This window comes from Buteo buteo, chromosome 2, assembly GCF_964188355.1.
Source record: "Buteo buteo chromosome 2, bButBut1.hap1.1, whole genome shotgun sequence".
NCBI lineage: Eukaryota > Metazoa > Chordata > Aves > Accipitriformes > Accipitridae > Buteo > Buteo buteo.
Window position 1 is genome coordinate 45,683,340 of NC_134172.1, and position 21,529 is coordinate 45,704,868.

Here is a 21,529-nt window from a genome sequence, read left to right on the forward strand (position 1 = left end):
CAGAAGCATCTCTAAGTCCCCGTCACAGTTCTCCTGGTCCATCTTTAAAACTCTATTTGCGACGATACTACCCGAAAATTGATGTGAGTTATATTATTTTTACATAAAGAACAGTGCCAGATATTGTCTTATGTTTCTGTTGCTTCTTGTTTCATACTTCAGTAGTAAACGCTTTGTTTGTTGCTTGTAGGGAACATAATACAATAGATTCCCTTGCGTTCCAGTAATTCAAACCCATAATAATGGTGAGGGTGATGATAGGATGTTCAGCCCAGTATGCCAGAGTATTATAGGAATAAAATGGTCCATTTATGCCTTAAAAGATTTTGTTTTGTTTTGTTTTGTTTTTCTTTGTGTTATTCTGTAAGTGGAATCATAGGGTTATTGAAACATGAAGCTACTTTTAGTAAAGATTTTTACTTTTGCTTTATTGAGTGCTGTTAAACTCAAGTCAACCAATTAGGTAGTCAAGAAATAAGTGTAATGGAAAATGTCACCAACTATGGAGTCATTCAGTGCAATAAGGAAACCTGGATTGGTAGGAAATTGGATCAGAAGGAGATTACCAAGCGAGAGCTGATATGAAATATGCTAGAGCATAAGGTTCTAAGGATAAATGACCATTTCATTAATTTGCTATGTGATTAAGTACTGAAGAGTCCAGAATCTTCAAACACCCCACTCAGGAGAACTAAAGGAAGGAGCCAGCAGAGTAATGAGCTGAATATTTTAATTTTTGGTTTTATGATTTGAATTTTGTAAAACATATGCATTTTCATGGTACTCCAAAAATGGGAACTTTCATTATATCTAGCTCTGCATATATGTCATGCCTATATCTAAAATGAAGTATGCACATTTCAGAGAGCATGTGCTTTGGAAATGAGACCTGTGCTGGCAAATATCCTAAACTATGTTTTTGATTCCTTGCTTATTCTCAGTCCTCCATTTGCATCCTTACTAAACAAGGAGGAAAAAATTGAAATGACAACTCTTTGAGATGAGGAATAGTGAAACAGTTGTACAAGTTACCTTACGCACACTTTATGTTTAAAATACAAATTGTAAGAGGAGTAGCAGATGCCATTATGTAAATTCATTCTTCTAACAGTGATTTCAACCAAGTAGAAAAATATAGTCAGAATTGTGCTTGGTGGATTTGCATAATTGCATGTCTGAAAGACTTAAGTGGTAATAACCATTGTTAAATTACTTTGTAATTTGATTTTTTTAAATTCAAACTAAAGTTCCAACAATTACTAATTGAAGGGAATTAACTAGGAATAACTATTAAAAAACAAACACAACCCATTTTCAATCTGATCTTAAAACTGAAATCTTGTGATTTTCCTTGTTTAGCTTTGCTGGCTTCTCACTTGACAACCTTGCCTTATTTAGTTCCTGGGGCCAATGTTCTTATGTTTATATTGATCTCCAGAAAAGCCACATAAACCCTGATATGAAGATCTGATGAGATCTAGCTTTCAGAAAATAATTTTGGCCATGTGTTGTGATGGGATTGGAAATGAAGATTGCATTGTAGTTATTTTACAGCACAGTTGTTATTAGCAGACTGAATAAACCCATGGGACTGTCTCATATAGACTGAGTGGGAACAGGTTGCATCATGTGATAGTCCTGTACATCTGAAAGTATATTTTATTCAGTATGCCTCCTTAATTTTGAAGTGACTGGGAAGACTGCAGAAAAATAAAAGGTAGGTTTAGAGGAAGGAGCCATGCGTGGTGTCACCATGCCTGAATCGTCTATCAGACGCCTGGCACAGTAAATGGGAACACCCTCCCCTTGGGTGGACCCTATGTCATTTTCCTCTTTTTGATAACGCAAGAGAGGCAAATACTGAGAATGTTTCTACTGGTGGGTCATTGACTTCCTTGTCATGAAAGTCCATTCATATAAATGAATGCAGTCCACTGTGAATGATAGTGTTCAGATGGGTCAGAGACCATAGCAATTGCATTATGTACAGAGAGGCCTTGCAGAGAAATAAATCTCCTCCACATCACATGCTAACAAAGGTAGCAGATGTTGGATTTGGAAAAGAGAGGACCAAGAGGCAGAAGATTAATAGTGGGAAAAAAACAGCTGGATAATTTTTAAGCTACTTGAAAAGCACATTTGCAACAGGATTTTCTTCCTCAAAAACTTTTCATGCAAAATCTCTAGTTTTCTTTCTGATGGGAGTTTTCTTTTTCTGAATATAACTTGCATCTGTATAGAATGGTCCACACAGACAGTAGAGAAGGAGAGCTGTAGCCATCCCAGCATGTGGCAAAAATTGGCTTTTTGAGAGCCAGACTCCTTCAAAACCTCAAATTGCAAAGGCAGAAACTGTGTGAGTGCACATAAGTGCATGCAAAAGGGGGAAAATCATTCCATATCCTCTTACCAGCATTTATTATTTTTAAAAGATGAGTGGCTAAAGGTAAAGAAGGTGGCAAAAGTTGTAGAAAAAAACCGCTGTGTTAAGATGGGTGCTCTGCGTGGTTCTAAGTAATTCTTCCTATCACGTAGTGTAGGTTATGTATTTATGAAATATCTTGGGCAGACATGCCAGTTGAGATAAAACCCATTAACAATGAATCTTGCAAGAATCCCTACAGCTTCTCATCACTCAATATCAGGCATTAAGATTGAATATAGGCATCAACATAGAAGATTACAGTCTCTGTAGAACCGACACCGGAGAACACAGGCAAGTCATCATCAAGCACAGAATTCTTCTGCGCAGAATAATTGCCTATTTGCTCTGCATTCGAGCTCTGTTCCTTGGGCTTAGATCTCCTGCACATCTAGTTAGAACTTGCAGAATTAATATCAGGTTTCCTGTCACCTTACTCATTACTTTTGTCAGTGGAATTCAAGGAGGAAAGTCAAAAACATGTTTTCTAGAGGCTATTTCTTAAGGACTTCTCTTTTTTCTTTTTTGTTTAAATAGAAACCTGTCTGTTAGCATGTCAGGTTATTTCTTTAGGCTACACTGGAAAAGACATCTGAATAAATTGCGATTTTACAATACAGGTATTGTTGCTCGAAGATCATTATTGTGTTATCCTTTCTACTCACAGCCACACCTCCAAAAAAAAGAGACTTTAAAATGGAAAAAATAGGTTGAATAGCAGATTGGATGTGTTCTCTTTAGACTTCTCTTTCGGAAGACTTCTGTTCTGAGTCTTAGAACATGGGAGCAATGCTTTGAATAATGTAGCACTACAAAAACATGCTTAATTTGTTTAATGTAGTGCTAGGAAGTCTCGGTGGGCCTTTGTGTAAAGAATGATGATATACAAATGGCATATTGAGATTCTTCACTGGAAAAACAAAATATGTCTTACTACTAGTCATGTAGGATTCTGTCAAAGAAAAAAAAAGTGCAATCATCCCTTAAACTTTTAAGTAGTTTTCTTTAGAAAGTTGACTGGCATTTATGAATGGAGTGGTGGATGGACATGGAGTGCCATAAGACCAGTAATCACATGGTCCCACTGACTTCAACAGATTTAAAAAAGCAGTCTAAGTCTTCACACGGAGGAAAGTTGAGTAAATGAATACAATCCCAAAGATACACTCAGAACAAATGCTAATATAACCTGCTTTGTTCCAAAAGCGTAAGTGCTGTTATGGAAAATAAGTTACTGGACTTTGTTAGTCACTGCCACTGAAATTAGTGAGTGTACTGGCATACTTACTCGCTACTTCTCTTCCCTTAACTTTGAGATTTTTTTCATTGTTTTATGCACCCTCATATATGTCTCTCAAGTTCTAGCCATTATTTCTTCTCCCTGTGTTACAAAAATGTAAAGGATGTCATTTTCATTTGTTAACAATTATCTCCATGATCTGCCTAATCGTTAATTAGCTAATAAATCTTTGCAATAGAGTAACAATGCCAGCCAGTATTTGACAGAAAAATATATGTATTCCTATGCTGAACTGTCTTGTTTTGTCCTCACTCAAATATTTTCATGGGGCAGATCTTTTTTTTAAAGGTTCACATACACAAAATAATTATTAGTTTCCAACAGAATTTTGGAACCATCTTGGAGAGAGTGTGTGTTAAACAGTTCAACATGAAAGAGAAAAGTTAAAAACAGGGGTTGATTTTGCTTCTCTGCTATCATTGTTCTTGGCTTTGTTGTTGTTTTAAAATATCATTCCGTACATTGTTAAAGTGAGTGAGCTTCAGATCATGCAAAAATTTTCTGGAAAATATTTTTTGTATCAGAATTGGAAATGAAATGAAAAGTAATGAGAAAAGAAATTAGGTGAAAAGGCCAGAAAACCCATTAGAAACTGTATGTTTATGTATTATCTAGCAAATCAAATGTCAGGGGAAGACATTTGTGAAATAATTATCAATCATTTAAAACAAAAAGGAAGCAAACAACAGAAGCCTACATTTTTATATTTCAGGGGCTAAATCCAGGCTGCTAAATCCATAAATAAAGCAATTACACGGCATTATTCTGATTTTAAAAGATCTTGGACAATCACAGCTTCCCTTGCGGTCACACTGTCAGCAGCTTTGCTGGAAAACTTCACTCCCCAGACATTGTTTTCTGTTCAGAGGTAGCACATTGTTGTTGAAGTGAGGGGTTTCGCTTCACATGCAGAGGAGAGAAGACCGCTGAAATCACGTTCACCAGAGTTGTCAAAGCCATGCAAGCTGAACAATGTTGAGAGTAAATGTGGAGTGAGACCTGGGGATGGACGTGGGCCTTGCCAACAGGAAGCTTGGCTTTATGAAAAAGAATATTAATAGTGAGGCAGCAAGGTGATAAATGCAGGGAAGAAAATGACCGTTCTGTTTTCCCTTCAAGTTTCTCTTGTGCAGGCATTCAGATTTCTGCGTGCTATTCTCTAAGGCCTCAGTGTCTTGAACTGTCTCTTTACTTGTGCCTGAGACTGTTCAACATAGGGATGTGTTAGGAAAATCCCAGAGGTTTGCAAAGGTAGGTAATTTTGCATAATCAACTGTACTTTGCTGTTCTTGAAATCAGGCTGCAAAACTTCTTGAAAGTAAACAGGGACAAGTCTATATTTAGCTGAATTAAATTTTATTAAGTACAGACTTATTTCTGTCTGCCTTTGCAGTAGCATCATTGTATTGGTTTTGTGTGGCAAGGTTTTGGTATTGGGGGGGTTACAGGGGTGGCTTCTGTAAGAAGCTACTGGAAGCTTCCCCTATGTTCGAGAGAGCCCATACCAGCCAGCTCTAAGACGGACCCGCTGCCGGCCAAGGCCGAGCCAATCAGTGATAGTGGTAACACCTCTGTGATAACATTTTTAAGAAGGAAAAAAAAGTTGGGACAGATGGAAACAGCCGCTGGAGAGAGGAGTGAGAACATGTAAGAGAAACAGCCCTGTAGACACCCAGGTCAGTGCAGAAGGAGGGGGAGGAGGTGCTCCAGGCGCCAGAGCAGAGATTCCCTGCAGCCCGTGGGGAAGACCCTGGTGAGGCAGGCTGTCCCCCTGCAGCCCAGGGAGGTCCACGGTGGAGCAGATCTCCACCTGCAGCCCATGGAGGACCCCACGCCGGAGCAGGTGGGTTCCCAAAGGAGGCTGTGACCCCGTGGGAAGCCCACACTGGAGCAGGCTCCTGGCAGGATCTGTGGAGAGAGGAGCCCATGGAGCAGGTTTTCTGGCAGGACTTGTGACCCCGTGGGGGACCCACGCTGGAGCGGTGTGCTCCTGAAGGACTGCACACCATGGAAAGGACCCATGCTGGAGCAGTTTGTGAAGAACTGCAGCCCGTGGGAAGGACCCACATTGGAGAAGTTCATGGAGGACTGTCTCCCGTGGGTGGGACCCCACGCTGGAGCAGGGGAAGAGTGTGATGAGCCCTCCCCCTGAGGAGGGTGAAGCAGCAGAAAATAACGTATGATGACCATAAACCCCCATCCCCGTCCCCCTGTGCCGCTGGGGGGTTTGGTAGAGAAATCCGGGAGTGAAGTTGTGCCCAGGAAGAAGGGAGGGGTGGAGGGAAGGTGTTCTGAGATTTGGTTTTATTTCTCATTACCTTACTCTGGTTGGTTTGTAATAAATTGAGTTAATTTTCCCCAAACTAAGTCTATTTTGCCCCTGATGGTAATTGGTGAATGATCTCTCCTGTCCTTATCTCAACCCGCAAGCTTTTTGTTATATTTTGTCTCTCCTGTGTCCAGCTGAGGATGAGGGAGTGATAGAACAGCTTTGGTGGGCACGTGGCGTCCAGCCAGGGTCAACCCATCACAATCATCTTTGGCTTTATATGAAGGTCACAGGGACAGGAGCACAACCTATTAGGTGACGTTGCCCTCTAGGGATATAGGAGTGTGAGCTTGTAAATAATACAGGTTTGAAGCTTTAGATACCTGCACTTTCACTGTTCTGGTATTCTGTAGTTGATAACTTTCCACAGATACCTGGCAACGTGCACATATATAGAAATGTATATGTATATGTGTCATGTGCAGAGACACAAACATGCACAGAGAAATGTATATATGTATACCTATAATCGCCTCCAGTCCTTATTATCGTTACAAGCTCAATTTTCATGAGCGCTGTAGATCGAGTTGTCTTCTGATGAAGCATTTTAGTGAGTAGATGGTGGTGGTGTAAACTTGGATCGGTGAAAGAGATCTACCCTGAAATAGAGTGAAGTGGGAAACGAGGCTGAGAAAATAGGGCACCTAGGCAGAGCAGTTTGAGAAGGGTTATCTTGTGAATAAATATGGCACAAGAACTCAGATCTGTCCTCGTGACTGTGTGACACTGGGCAACTTGCATTATCCCTGTGCTGCAGCTCATCTCTTTGTGAAACAAAGAAAATACTTCACTACCTACTGGGAGAATGACTTTATAAGTGCTTGTGAGGTGTTTGCAAAGTCTGTGATAAGCACCATAAAAAAAACCCTCATTAAGTATACAAAAAGTGGCAGCAGAAGTTACCTTGAAGGAGCATGACATGACACAGCTTGAGAACTACATAAGCATGCTTATACCCTAATCCTGCAACACTAGTACCTATTGCATAATGTAAATAGGAATAGTTCAGTTAGTATGAGAAGACTCTCCTGCAGTGGAATTATAAAGCAGGAATAAGAGATATGGGATTAAACTTAGAAAATCTCTGTGTTCCTTTTATATGCTATGTAAAAACAGATAGTAAAAGTGAGCTAGTTTCGTCCAAGCTGGCCATTTAAAATAACTATATTTTTCTCCTAGTATTGTAAAGCAAGTCTTCTTGGAGCAAACGTGCAATATCATTCTGGCTTGACACAAAGACACCCTAAAAGCAAGAGCTTTTGCCCAAATGCATTTTCATCTTTGCCTATCCAGGGGCAAAAAAAGTCTGATGTGAACAGGCTGGGCTGAGCCCTGGGTTACCGTGATCGCATCCAATGTCACATGTGCTTGTATTTCTGTCCAGGAAATACATTCCGTCCAGGCTAGTTAAAAACCCCGTGTACATACCACGTAGCCGACCAGTAAGTTTCCAGGAAATCTCATATGACTCTGTCCCACTGAATGCACAATTTGATAGATACACATTAATTACATGGCGCATGTCCAAGTAGTCCAGTTCTCTGGGCACCTCAGGCAGAGGTGTTGACAAATCTTACATTTTTCATCTCCTGCTCCACCAGCAAGTCCGTGCTGGCCTATTCAATGAAGCTGTTTCCACCCTTGGCATGGAGTCTTAGTATCACCGGTTATCTTATCTCCAGTATTAGAAGTTCGTCCATCTCAATTTGCAGTTGAGATTTAGAGTCTGAGGCTCTGTCCACCCTGCTGGTAACAGCCCAAGAAGTGGAACTGTACTGCATAGAAATAACAAATGTGGCTTAATGACAGCATTTTTAACCATTTGTTGTGGCTCCTTTTAGGATCAACAATCAGCTAGAATCCTGATGCTGAATAAAATCTAGGTTTCTGTTATTTCTCTCCTCAACACTGCTAGTAAAGATATAAATAAACCACTTTCTACCATATTTTAGAGTTACAATCAAGTCTAATAAGGCAGTACAGTATTCTACTGTTGTGTTAATCCTGTAGCATTAATACTGACATCACTCTGTTGTGGTTCATTATCTGGAGATTTTATTTGTGTGCAAATCCTAGCTGAAGTATTTGGAGAATGTTTAAAAATTTGCGTAGTATTCATGCTTTTTTTACTCAGTCTTTATGTTACCCTTCATTTAAACTTCATTGTTCCTCTTTTGACCATCCTTAGGGCTGTGGGATTTTTCTTCCATCTCCTGTACTAGAAAACGTTCTAGAAAAGGTTTTCTCCCTCTCACTTCAGTCTGTCTCTCACCAGATTGCAAAGTTCAGTACTGAGTTGGCCATCTCATGGCAGGAAACAGCCATGAGGTCTCTGCTGCTAGGCCTGCCACATTCCTCAAAGTAAAAAAGTTGTTACCCTTTAATTCTTACTCTACTGTGTTGTCTTCAAGTTATATTAGCAACGTGGAGTAGAATTTGTTCTCTGTATCTGGGGAAATACTACATTGTAAGCAATAAAGCTGGGAAAAAGAAAGAGAGAAAAAAAAGGAAACTGAGAGCCAGATTAGCATCTCTGTTAACAGCAGAGTGAAAAATATGATGACGTTTGCAATGGACTCTTATTAAGCTGGTGGAAATTGCAACCCAGAGGTCATACGCTTAGTTACTGGCAGCAGAATGTTGTCACTCCCTGCTGGCTGATTCATGAAATCATTTGCTCTGAAGAAAATTGCTGCTTCACATCAGCTGAAGATGGCTTTTCTCAGGCCAGACTCCGATACTGCTGTTTGGTTGTAATCACGCTTTGAATAGAGTTGCACGCAGACTCGTCATACCAGCATGGCTGTGTCCACGTGCCTGTAAACCAAGGGAGGATCCCACCCAAATGGGGACAGAACCTTAAAGAATGGTTGGATTTTGGTGTCAGAGCCTGTTACTGTTTCTCATAATGTAGTTTATCTGGCAGAGAGGTCCTTGCTTTTTCACCTTTCATGTAGTCATCTCTAATTTTATCTCCTGTGGCACTTAAGTACTGGATCATCTATAGAGTTTTGAGATAAGCCTTTAAACCAACTTTGATAACAAAGCCTTGGTATTTTTGTGTAGAGACTATAGTCTCCTCAGTTTCATTCACGTTTTGATGCCATACAATTACTCTGAGACCATCCACAGTCTTAGTGGATTCCTCATAGTGCAACAGAACAGGTCTTCAGTCTCTGTTTTCAGATAAAACCACAATTTTTATAAGCTTCTGTCATGTTTGCTATAGGCAGTTGTTGTGGTTTAACCCCAGCCAGCAACTAAGCACCACGCAGCCGCTCACTCACTTCCCCCCATCCACTGGGATGGGGGAGAAAATCGGGAAAAGAAGTAAAACTCCTGGGTTGAGATAAGAACGGTTTAATAGAACAGAAAAGAAGAAACTAATAATGATAATAATAACACTAATATAATGACACCAGTAGTAATAAAAGGATTGAAATGTACAAATGATGCGCAGGGCAATTGCTCACCACTCGCCGACCGACACCCAGCCAGTCCCCGAGCGGCAAATCCCTGCCCCCCCACCTTCCCAGTTCCTAAACTAGATGGGACATCACATGGTATGGAATACACCGTTGGCCAGTTTGGGTCAGGTGCCCTGGCTGGGCATGAGAAGCTGAAAAATCCTTGACTATAGTCTAAACACTACTGAGCAGCAACTGAAAACATCAGTGTTATCAACATTCTTCACATACTGAACTCAAAACATAGCACCGCACCAGCTACTAGGAAGACAGTTAACTCTATCCCAGCCAAAACCAGGACAGCAGTGACATTTAGCCCATCCATTTGCTTTTTCAGTTACAACGTTTTCTTGCTGCAGTCTTTGTGCTTGTGAAGGCCCCTGTTGTCATCCAGAAATGGAGGAGGACATGAGCTGCCTTTGCTCTTGTGTGAAGCTAGAACATTTTCAAGGGCAATTCAGAAGCATTCCTCTCCCTTCTCTTCCTGTTTTTTTCTTCATTTTCTTAAGGTGTTTTTCTTTGCCTATTCCTATACCTTTTTATTTTTTCACCTGTTCTTCCCTGTTGTGCTTGGCCCACTCCTGTTCTTATTCAGTATTTTTAACTGAAAGAGTAAAGGGTTGATTCTTACTTTGCCAATCTTAGCATTGAAATCATATTTCTTTTGTAATTTTTTTGGACCCATTGCGAAGCAGGATCTAGCATGACCTTCATACAACCACTGAGATATGTATTACACGGAGTTAAAGATTAGGCTGTCACTCAGTCTCTAATATGTAAGTTTGCTTTCTTGTCTACCCTCAGCTAAGAGCTCTGCAATTTGAAATTTCAGAAGGGTTTAGTGTTATCTATTTAATATTCTAGGGTATTGTCTCAGATGGTAATAAAGGATTTTTAAGACGCAAGGGTTAGAATTTTCCTTATGTCATAGCACATTAGATTTAGTGTTGGTGTCATCAACACATTTTGAAAAGAGCTAAGAATAATGAGTAAGAGCTTCCATTGTCTTGGGAAAAGATGATAATTTCACTTTTTTTGTCTTTCCCTTTGGATGAAGTATCATCATAAACAGGTGACTTACTGGAAAATTCCTAGTGAAACCACTGTGCAGTTTTCTGTCATAGAAATCACAGGTACAATTGTGCCTTGAAGGCAGAGACTTACTTTAAGCTGTTGCAAAGCCTTTATGTCCTGGCAGGAGCTCCAGGTGGTGGTATGCTTCAGGGCCTTGCTGCCGCCTTGCCGCCGCCTTGCCCTTCAGGGAAATAGCAGCCATTGAGCAATTTTTTTTCCAAGGCCCTTTCTTCCTTTCCTGGCACATTCATTCCAATGCCACGTTTGCTCCCTACCTGCAGGTGCTTCCTGAGGGGATCAGCAATGTTCAGTTCAGTAGCACCCAGAAAAGCCTGTCTTGCAGACTCAGGGCTTGGAAGTTGACATAGGGAGCAGCCGAGGCACCGCAATGGAGCTGCAAGGGGTTTTGGTGTGTCCCATGGGTGCTGCATAGTCAGCGGTCCATGTTCTGAGCTGCTGCTCACCCCTTCCACTGGGGAGAAAAAGGAAAGGGGTATCAGCGTCCTTACTTATATGTTGCTTCCGAAGTATTCCCTCCCTCCCTTTGGGCCTCCTCACAGGAGAAGATGGTAGAGCACGCAGTGAGGTTTTGTGGTACACAGTAATTATCCTGTCCAAGGTGCTTAGCGTGATTTGGATATTCTCTACCACAGCAAAATGAACTCCTGCCGTTAAGAATCAGTCAGTCACCATCTTGTAAATGCTTTCTGCTGTGTAACCTATAACCGGCTGCAGTTCTGACACAGTTGGGGTCAAATCCACTTTTTAAAGGTGTTCCTGCATTTAAGTGAGGGAGCTGGCAATGCTGTGTCTTAGCTTCTAGCAAACTCGCTCATTTTAAGGCATACACATTATGTCTTTCAGTGAATGCAGAAGAATAAAATGAAAGAAGGGCAATAACAATAAAAAGAATTTTCCCTTCAGCTTTTCCTTCTTTCTCACAGTAGTGGCAAAATTATATTGCTCAGCTATGTTTTAGATTATAAGTGGCTGGAGTTTTTGCTGCTGCACCCAGTAGTCATTGGAATGTGTGTTAACTAGAACTGATTTAAATAAAAGGATTTTCATTAGGCAGTCTGAGAAAAAAACAATCTGAATATTTCTGAATATTTTTAAACTGTTGAACAGATTGATAGCAGGTTAAAAATTGGGGTTTTTTTTTCATTTACACAGGAATATTTCATGCATCCACAGTAATCAGTGCTTTTAGGAATATGCTGTTTCAGCTCTGATATCAAGAAGATCATGTTACTGGTTTGACCATGCACAGGGCATCTTTAGCCAAACAAAATCTTTTTTTTGTATTGTAAGAATTTTCTACTGCTGCTCTTTAACAGGCTATGAGTAGAGCTGAAAATAATGTTAGCATTATACATATGGCCACTTTTTATTGCAGTGACCATTCACAAAGACACAACAGATATGTCTTTCACCAAAATTGATAAAAAAAATTTAGTATATAAACATGTACGTCTGAATTAAATAAGCTAATGGTCATAAATGAAGCATTTTTTCCTTATGCAGTTTAACACTGGGTTGCATAAGCTCTTCTGGACATTAATGGTATACATATGTTTCGAGTGTGGGCAGTGAATGCCAAGACTCAACCTTAATTAGTCGAAAATAAATGTCTGTGTACAGCAATTATCATTATGCTGGTGGAAAGAAATCATTGTATTGACAAAAGACATTTGGCCAGGTTTCCTTGTTTATATTGAAAACGTATGTTTGAAAAGAATTTTCTTTTCTCTAGTGTTAGTTCTAGCAGTATCACACAGACAGGGAATGATGTGATGGTAATGTTCTGGTTTATCTAAATAAATACTAAATAAAAAATAATAAATAATAAAATTAAACTTAAAATAAATAAATTCAATACTAAATAATAAAGAAATACTTAAACAGCTACCTGAAACAACCTTGTATGAGCAGACCCAGAATTAATTCTTTGTACTGCATAAATTCCAATCATTTTGTCTCTGGACTGTCAGTGCAAGTAAGTTTTTTGTATTAGGATAATAGCAAAGTTTCTGTGATCAATAATATTAGTTTATGAGAATAGTAAAAATAGATTTTATAGCAGAAGCGCAGAGCTATTGTTTTGAGAAGCAGCTTCAGATAAAAGCTTTGCATTTGCTCTTTTCTCCTGAGACTACTAAAGAGAACACTAAAAAGTAAAATGAGTGACCACAGAAGCAAGTAGGGTCACCCATTACCAGGGATTCATTTTATTTCCATTAGAGAGGAACTAGAAAGCATCTCACACTATTTGTACCTGATTTTCCATTATAAATTACGGTACATGAGATCATTTAAAAATTGCTGAGCCTTTCAGATGAAGCTGACTCTGTTGCTGTTCCTTAATAATTGAACAGTAAGAAATACAAGATCTCCATTTCCATCCAAACAAAATAACTTTTGAGATTATGGGAGAGGGCGAAAAGGTATATGAAGTACAATCTTCCTAAAAGCTCATAGGGCAGTCTCAGAGGGGGATTTAAAGAGTGGTTTGGGGTTCACATTTAGAGGGTGAGGTTTTTTCAGTTGACTTCTACCTGCAGATTGGAGTCCTGGGACCACACTCTCAGCTGGTGTATGTTGGTGTAGGAGCATTCAAGTGGTACACCAGTATGAAGTAAATGCACTAAAGTCAGGGTGCTACTTGTTTAAAAACATGATAGAACTCAGACCTCTCCTCTAGTTCACTGCTGCAACACATGAACTTTCAGCTTTAATGCTTATCTGGGATGAGGGGCAATGCCATGAGACAGCAGAACCTCACTGTGTGGTGGCTCCTGATGGCAGGCTAGCTGTCATCTTGACTTTCTTTACATGTTGTTACTAATATGGATGGATTGCAGCTCTAAGTTTAAAGACCCAGTAAAAGACTAGTATCTGTAATTTTTGAGTGGTGGCACTGAAAAAAAAAAAGTGCTGGGAGAGAAAGCAAAGTTCATGAAAGAGACTCCAGCATAACTGCTGTCGTATTTACTTCCAGTTCAACTCATAGGTTAGAAGCCTGTGCCACAACTCATTGGCAGTATTGAAAGCGTTCTCATCAACTTCACTGGATCTTGGGATCTTGGATTGGGTATTATTCACGTGATCCCTCTCTAGTTCCTTGTCACACATGGCAGAAGTGTGTGCCTGTGTGACAAGTCGTGGTCTAGGAATTTACAATTAAGAACAGTAAAATGTTTTAAAATGCTTTCAGGAATATTTTTTAAGTTTGCCATTTTTTTTCATTTTACTTGGAGGAATCAACTCCTGCCCAAACATGTGCAGTCTAATGAGCCTCTGAAGCAGTAAGCCAATGGCATAAAAATGGTAAAAGCAGCCCCTTTTCTTTCTTTTTTTTTTTTTTTTTAATCGTAGAAGTCAGAATTCCAGACAGTAATTAGCATTTGTAAAATCTGTACAAAAACATAAAATTTTTTGTTGTTGTTGTTCTTTGAAAACTGTTCACACTTGTCAGCTGTTGTCGATGGGGAGAAAATCTTGATAGGGGACCACTGCATTATAGTATCTTTATTCTACTAATTACTTGCATAGTTTCCAGAATAGCTATGTAGGCTCTTCTTTCTTCAGTGTCTTGCTTAGTTACTCTGGCATGAGAGAAATACAGGGAAGCTGTGGCACGTAAGTTCCACACAAAAATTCTTCAAACATAGAAATGTGGGTTGGTTTCTTAAGCATTCACTTTTTAACAGCGCTGACTGAGCAAGTGTGACGCTTTGCTTATTTAACAACAACAACAAAAAAGCCATTTTATATCTACTTGTTTCAATATTTATTTATTATCTATGTCACAGATAACATGTGAATTGCTTTCAATGACTTGTAACCAATACTTCTCTTCAAAATATGGTACTGTCTCATTTTTTGGTACATGGCTTTTCCAGTGAGGCAGGAATCCAAGGCAGTCTATCAGGGTGTTTTTTGGAGGAGGTATTAACCCAGCCTTATTCTATGTTTTGTAATTAGAATTGGCACATTAAAACAATGTGCCCCAAATTTCAGTTGGTTATGGGTCCTGTCCGAAAGTCATGGAAAACACAGGTCTAAGCATAGGTGTGTGAAATTATTTCTGCAAACTGATGTGCATACTTAGTTGGTTTGGTTGCACAGTCATTTGATAAAAAGAGCTCTTCTTTTGCTGTAAAGGCTCTTGGAGAAATTTTTAAAGTGCAAAACAAATCACTCCTCAAAGACGCCACTTCCTTTTCATCCAGTAGTTAAAGTTTGTGAAGAGCTGTCATAGCACTGGGTGCGAAGGATGAACTGCAGCTGATCGTTTTCAGCATTACACTGGGGACCTCCAATAGGGCAGAACTTTGCTGTATCATCAAGTTTAGGAAGCTGCTTTCTCTGGCAAAATTCACAGGCCTGACTCTGCAGTTACCTCGAATTTATATTTGGCTTCAGTAGAGTAGCTTTGGATTCACTGACAATCTCTCTCTAACTTCTGTGAGCTCTTATTCAAGCCTGTTGTTTAAAATAAAGGCAGAATCCAACATTAAAGTGCAGGGTATTATTTAATTAGTTATTAGTTAATACAGTTGATTAATGAACTCCTTAATTCTGTTCTGGATTTGCTCCTCATCTATTCGTGCTCTCCAGTTGAGACCAGCACTAGAGTTGGTTGAGAAATGGAGTTTGTTAAAATAAAAATACAGCATCGTATTACAACATTTCAGCATTGTTTTAATACTGCATTTCAGCTTTGCTATTTGGATTGATTTTATTTAAGTTTCAATACCATATTGAAGCATCTGTTTCTATATGTTATCTCCATAAAATAATGTATCGAGTTATAACAGTTTCTCCATATCAGCAACATTGGAATGGAGCATTTTAATAGGCCTGAATCAGGCACTCTCAATCTGCTCTTCTGTTGAAAATTTAAAAATGAAAATAGTTATTTAAACAGAAACAAACTGTAAAATGAATGTTGCTGTTTCTCATAGAAAGGAGACTCCAGTTTCTGATCTGCTCTAACAAATCTTTATGGGGGCTTCTGGAACAATATGTTTAAGTATAACTGTTCTATGTAGTAGCTGGGGTGTTTGCATCAACTGCACCAAGATCTGGACTACAGTTCACAGTTGGCATGCTGTTTCTCCAATGTGTGCATACAATTAGCTGTTCTACCTGCTCCAAGTAATTTCTGTTTCACAGAATAGAAACACTAACTTTATGCTTGACACACTATTTCTCCTCTGGGATTTGTTTTCCTTTTCTAATATATTCTTGCTCTTTAGAAATAATTATTATACAAAAAGATGAAAGGATTGCTTCCCATTTCTTAAGACAAAGAGGTGAACTAGAGATAATTACTTAAGCTATAATACAGTTTATCAAAAGAAAATCACTTTTTTTTTTCTTCCTAGCCAAACAGATGTTTGCTTTTTAATTGTTGCTTTGGGGTACTTTTCTGTTGTGTAAAGCTGTTTCCCCAATTTCTATAATTATACTGTGAAAGTGGTATGTTGTAGAAACTAAAATGCAATGTTAACTCATTGTTTTGCTTTCATAATCAGCTGTACAAGTCCACTGAATACCATGTAGTTAAATTTAACTGTAAACCTATTGGGCAAATATGCTGCATATTGCTTGACCTGTGTAAAAGCAGTGGCTCTTGCAAAACCACTGAGTGGCAAGGAATCATATGAACATGTAATAATGTGCTTTCGTTATACTTCTATGCATATACGTTAGAGTCTGTCCTGTGACATCACATCCAGTATCATGGGCTTTTGGGAAAAAAGCTATTACTCTGTCCTTCAATATGTCAAGCACTCCATGTGGGATAGGATGATGCGTTTATTTGCTTCATTACTTACGGTTTCCTTACTCAGCTAACGCTTTGTCCTTACATGTCCTTTTGTCCTTTCGTGTCACGTACCATCTTTTGTAATTCTTCATCTTCATTTTCCAAGAGCGGAATAGCTATGGCTGTGTTTTCTAATCTTCCTTGGAGTTTGAGTTTTGTTTATTTATGAGTTTGGGATGAATAAGTACTATGTGACAGAATTTTCCCAGAAGGCAGTGGACGCACTAGAGCAGAGAGTTGCTCTGTTGATGGCGTTCTGAAACTTTTACAATTTTAAAGCTTATAACAGCAAAATTCATTTTGTAAATAAACTCTGCAGGTTCTGTAAAGACTTTAGTCCTGCTGGGTACATCCATCTGAGCCCAGGTATAGAATCAGAACTTTAACTTGCTCTGTCCTGCCTTGCTTCTAGAGCTTTTGTGTCTCTCATGTCTCCCTCTGAAATACTGTATGAGTAAACAGGTCTGCTTACAAAGTGGCTTTGATGTTACTGTAGGATGAAGTTTTTCTTAAAGGCTAAAAATGATTGATCTGTGGCAGAAAAAAGGGCTTGGTTCTTGCATGGATGTTTCAATCAGATATTCTGTGTGATTTGTACATGAAAATGTTATCAAAATACTTAAAATTTGGAAGGGAGTTAAGAAGAAAATTAGTTATCAAAGCTTGATCGGTTTGGATGCTTGGCATAACTGTGAACTCAGTTGTTGCTCTGCTCTGTTTTTTATTGTAGAGGAGGATTTGCCAAGCCTGAAAAATAAATTAATCCAACTTTCTCATAAAAACATACTTTGAAAAAGATCGTTGACTGTGCACTGACCATTCATTGATATACCAATGACTTTCTCAGCATTTTTCTTTACATTAACAAAATGATGGTGTTTAAAGACTCATGAATGTTCACAATGCACTTGTTGCTAGGCTGTCTACTGAAAATGTTATTTTCATTTTTGCAAGAGATGAGAAGAAGAGATTAAGCTCTTCCTGACATGCTGAAAAATATTCTGTCTTCAAAAATATGCATAGTGAAAGCAGTTCAAATACATAAATATGTTCTTGTTATTACCTTTTTATATGTGTAATTCTTGCCATTGCTGGACAGACGATGCTAATATGACTGAATCCGAAGTTGTGGAGAACAAGCTTTTCTCAGTAACTCTTCAGATAGAAAAAGTTTCAGAGCACCTGAAATAATGAAAAACATTGACTGAATGCAAATGACAGCTTTCATCTTCCTTTATGAAGCACATGCTTATGAATATATACATTTTTTCATATGTAGAAGCTCAGGTGTATCTGCCTTTCGATGAATGAAAGAATAAGGAAATTATATATTCGGAACTAGTTACAAGTTTGCTTTTTTTGTTGAATTCTCCAATTTAATTGAAGTTGCTTTCCTGAGATGGAACATTTCTAAGAGGCTGCCAGATTCGAGAAGGGGGCACTGTTATCCACATCTCCTTACATCTAAAGGTTTTGTCCTATTTTAAATACCAGTGTTGCTTTTGGTGATATTAACAGCCTTTTGGCAGTTCAGTGCTGTCTGTCTGCACAGTCTGTCCATCTAAAGTAGCGGAGCATGAGAAGCTGATCTCCTAAGGGAACTCCAACAATATCGACAGGCTTGATTGACATAAAACCAGTCTCTCTCTTTCACCTCTGCTGAACTCTTAGAGTAAATTCAGGGTCTGATTGAAGAGAGATAGGGCTTTAGCCATTGACTTCCATGGGAACAGAATTTGAACACTAGCAGCTACTGCCCTCTCCTAAAACAGCCCTGAATATCTTGGCAAATGCTGTTTAGAAGCACTATCAATTTGATCCCACTTCCTTCTCAGGACTGAAAGCCAAGTTCAGGGCTATTTATGCCTTATTAAATAGAACAGGCTTTGGATGGGAACTACAGCAAGCATTTAAATCTTCTCCTTGAAAAATGGGTTACGGCTTAATGAACCTTGTTCAGGTTAAAGCTGTTATTTATTCTTGATATTTGTATTTGTTACTGTCAGGTAGAAGTCAAAGAAAGAGCAGTGCCTTCTATCTTGAAGAGTTTATCAGGATGAGATAGCCTGAAATTTGTCTCAAGTGAATCAATTCTCACTTTTCTGACAGGAAAATACCAACAGTAGATTTTCCAGATATGCTTCAAAATACCACACATGCTCAAAACTTTGAGGATGTCAAGAACCATACAAAAAGATGTGCTTATCAGTTCAAAATATGAACATCTACAGATATCCAAATTACATTGTCTATCAAGTCAGCAGTACAAAAGGTGAGAGAAGAGGCAGGGACACAGGCATTTATTTTCAGTCAGTGTGTTCATATAGAGGAAAAGGAGAAAAGTAAAACTTCAGTCCATAAATTGAAGAGTGTCTGCCTGGAATGGAAGAAAGCAAAAGCAGAAAAAGTTTAAAAGATTTCCCTTTTTCCTTCCTCCCCTTCTGACGTATTTGGGGGTAAAATATCCCACTTCTGCTGCAATCCTTTGATATTATTCACTTAATGTTGATATTGTTTGAATATGTTCCTAAATATTTTCTTTTTGAATTGATAACCATGGTACCTAATTGTGATTTTTTTTTCTTGTCTGAAGTAAATGCATTATTTTTAAAGCACTTCCGACATTTCATGAAACCATTAAAAAAGAATTCTACTTAGAAATAGTTTTGCTGATACAGTGTAATAGGTTATACTCTTTCCGGTATCTTCTGTTGTTATGTATTTGATTAGTAAGAATGATGGTAGTAATGTCAAATATTCCTGTGCATCTGATCTTGCAAAGCCTAAAGAACCTTTCTTACAAGGGATTTCAAGAGAGCTGAAGTAAACTTGAACTTAGAGCAACATGTTTGAACCTCTAAGACTCTGTTACACTCTACCTTATGGCCTGAAACAAGAGAGATTATTAATTTGATTTCTTCGTATTTTGAGGTTGGTTACTATAGTTGTTTCCAGGTGTAAACTGTTAAGACCTACACCATTTCAGAGCTAATAAGATAATTTTCTGTCTTGCTGGATGTAATATGTTACATGCCAGTGTTGTTTAAAAAAAAATCAAAAACCCAACAAACCAAAACAACAACCCCAGACCATCTTATTTGGATTCTGTCTTCCTGTCAGAACATTTTCTTTTGATCTTTTATGTTAATGTTGATTGTCACAGGTTGACCTTTTTCCCCAGAACTCTCCTCAGTTTGTAGTAGAGGAATATAACCTCCTGTGCAGAAACTTGCCTGTGAAGGGCGTGGTACCGTTGTCCTTTTCCATCTTCTTCCCTACCTCCTGAAAAGTCTGTACAATGTTTTTCACATCTTTTCTAGATAGGGGGGTAAAGTTGTTTGGCAGTTCTGTTCAATCTCAGTAAATTTTAGGAAGCCCCAACACATAAGAGGTTGTCAGATGGTAATGCTGAATATTGGGAGTTCCAGAGATGGCAACAGCTTCCTATTTGTGGTTGGCTAATATATAGAGAGTGTATGTAGTAAACCATATGATTTCCTAGCTTGCTCAACCACATCATGGTATATGGGCTAATACCATATGTGTACGTTAGCAGATGACCATGGCATGTGTAAATATCCAATGTGCATATTGTTTTTACATGCTCCTCCTAATGGTATCATATGTTGCTTGATAGTTGTTCAGTGCTTAAAACAAAAAGCTTTTGAAGCTTCAGATGTGATGTTTAATAGGTCTTTTTCTAATGCTGGCTTAGCACCTGCTCCTCCCTCACAGTCACATCAAAGTGAATTGTAAGTAACCACCCTGAAATCATGCAGCATCGCGCTGTGGAGTAAAACTGTTGAAGGTGCAGGGTAATCAGCCCTGTAAAATCTCTCCATCTGCAGAAAGAATCTCCATAGCCACCTGGATGCTTTTAAACCTTCATTATTTAAAATTTAAAATGGTTGGCTGAGCATTGCTTCTACCAAAATCTGATACAATAATCGAAGTCAGAGGTAGGGAATGACCTCTGGGGTCACACAGTCGAGCTTTCTGCCAATAATGGATTGTTCCCTGCAGTTCAGTTTCTAGTGACCTTGGAAATTACTAGCCTGGTAAAATGGTAATGAAAAAACAAAGCTGTTCAAGCTTCAGAAGTAGCCAAAGTGATGCTGTCCCAGGGACAAACTGTGTTTTTGATGTGAGATTCTCTATGGGCATTGCTCCTTGGTTGCAGTTTTCACGTGGTCACAGTTTTAATCCAAACTTTCTGACCCATTTTGAGCTGGCTGTAACTAAGAGGTTGGGAGAGGTGAGCTTTTTTAATATTATATGCCCTTATTTCATCCTTTAACTAAATCATAATTTTTATTACAAATAAATAAGCCAGCAACTTGACTAACCCCCCTACTGCAACATTTCCTTCATGTCCCTGCACTTTTATTCTTTCAACATTTCTAGCCTCCCAGAAACAGGAAATGAGGAGGAAAAAACAGATTTCTTGCTTTTTTTTCCATCAAAAGCCCTGGTTAATTAATTCGAGCTTCTACTTCTCATGCCCGGGAACCCAAAAATTCCTGAAAAGATTGAGATATGACATATCATTTTTAGATTTCTTTCAACCAAGCCAATATTGGTTTACTTCTTTGTTGATGCAAGCAATGAAGGACAATCCTGACATACACCTAATGGAGTGGGTAGAATCTGGCCCCTCTTTTAAGTAGGAGGCAGCAAAGGCAAGCTCCCACCGGCGAGCTAATTACAGTTTTGGCTGAGAAATATTTAGGAGGCTGGGTAGATGGGAAAAGATCCCAAGACACAAAGTTCCCTTCCTGTTGTACCCATTTGATGTGTGGTAATTTCTTCACTAGGGGGCCCTATTGTGAGCTGCCTTTTGGGGTCTGCAGCTCTGTGAATATCCTTTCTTCCCGGGGCTCCAGCCCCCCTGACTATTGTATTCACACACACCAGATCTCAGTTGGAGAGGAAAGGGGTTTTCTCAGCTGCCAACTTGCTTAAAAGAGGAGTTAAGAGGAAAAGAAAGCTAATTGGACTGTGCTTGGCAAAAGTCTCTATTTTAGTCTGTTTATTCGGATTTTTAAAGGACTGGGTGCCGAGAAACATAGAAATAGTGAGAACACTTATTCCTTAAACATATTCT

The 21,529-nt window shown here is 38.9% G+C and overlaps 1 protein-coding gene across 8 annotated transcripts in view; it reads left to right on the forward strand.

The window, feature by feature from the left end:
* Positions 1-21,529, forward strand: part of RBMS3 (RNA binding motif single stranded interacting protein 3) — a 724,940-nt gene that overhangs the window by 610,850 nt on the left and 92,561 nt on the right. The gene's annotated exons all lie outside the window — the stretch shown is intronic.